This window comes from Brachycentrus maculatus, unplaced genomic scaffold, assembly GCF_059751285.1.
Source record: "Brachycentrus maculatus isolate JH-2025_06_01 unplaced genomic scaffold, ASM5975128v1 h1tg000115l, whole genome shotgun sequence".
NCBI classification, from domain to species: domain Eukaryota; kingdom Metazoa; phylum Arthropoda; class Insecta; order Trichoptera; family Brachycentridae; genus Brachycentrus; species Brachycentrus maculatus.
In genome coordinates this window covers 2,393,149-2,395,000 of record NW_028280868.1, presented here as the reverse complement: position 1 = coordinate 2,395,000, position 1,852 = coordinate 2,393,149, and positions in this window count along the sequence as shown.

Here is a 1,852-nt window from a genome sequence, read left to right as displayed (position 1 = left end):
AATACATAAATTGTTAATAAATAGTACTCACATATATAAAAAAAAATGTGTTTAATTTAAAACCAACTAACTAACCATCACGCCGCTTCGTCGTAGGGATAGGCAGAGAGGATAGAATGTTACACCAATATGTCTTTGCAAAAAATCTTCGCCTCTTCCATATTCATCAACTCCATGCTTGACTTCTTTATACTAGGGTTGGAACCAGGCTCAATTGTGCACTGCCAGTCAAGCTTTCGCTGAAAGGTTTTTCATTTTATTATTAACATGATTAATACGCTAAAAATAATTGTGGAAATGTATTGTTCATATAAAAAAGGTAAATTTTAAATGTAAATATGTGAATACATGATTGTCTATCAAATTTGGTATAAATATACTCGTAAATGTTTGTTTATTTCAGCAATAATAAACCTTGCTCATGGCGAATAGTATGCTTCTTGATAGCTTTTATCGTTTTTCAACATTTTCAATGTTTGCGGCTGCATTGTAATGTAGGTTTTTATCATTTTGATTCACAAGTATTGCAAAGAAATGGAAATGATATAAACGTAAATCATAAAATCACTATGTGCCTTTTGATTCCTTTTAACCATACTGAGTCATAACAACGCATGTTTGAGTATAGCTAATAATCAAAATTTGAAACATTAACGTGGTGATTTTCCACTTATCAACTGTAAACAAATTTTCAAATTAATAGTATAAATACATAATCATAGTAATGTGGTTGAATGGGAAGCTCATTCCAAGTGAGGACATTTTAAATTTTAAAGGGAAAAATAAGTTATGGTCCGTTTTTACTGTGGACCCTTCATGCGCATAATATATTAGGGAGATGTTACCAATAGGATGTCCAGTAATTATGTTAATTAACTGTCAAGTACAGACTGTCTAAACCATATCCTATTATTATCTGAACTGTTATAATTATATATGTATAAATTTACATATATATATATATATATATATATATATATATATATATATATATATACATATATATATATATATATATATATATATATATATATATATATATATATATATATATATATTTACATATATATATACATATGTGTATATAAATACACATATATATATATATATATATATATATATATATATATATATATATATATATATATATATATATATATATATATATATATATATATATATATATATATATATATATATATATATAAATATATATATATATATATATGTATATATATATATATATATATATATATATATATATATATATATATATATATATATATATTTACATATATATATACATATGTGTATATAAATACACATATATATATATATATATATATATATATATATATATATATATATATATATATATATATATATATATATATTTACATATATATATACATATGTGTATATTAATACACATATATATATATATATATATATATATATATATATATATATATATATATATATATATATAAATATATATATATATATATATATATATATATATATATATATATATATATATATATATATATATATATATATATATATATATATATATATATATATATATATATATATATATATATATATATATTCATAAATGGATAAGAGAGTACATAATGTTTGTATCCCAAAGATCTAAAACACTCCTTCTTTCTCCATATTCGCTCCCTAGGTGGAGCATATGACCAACACGACATGTCTCCAAGTCACATTGTCACACGCCATCTCCTTGGCTTCCTCCAAGGTCAGTCCGGTATCCCGTGAGTTCCACTGAGTACAGTCGGTTCATATTATGAAATAATAAGGTTTGTTTGAATGGCAAGAGTTTTAT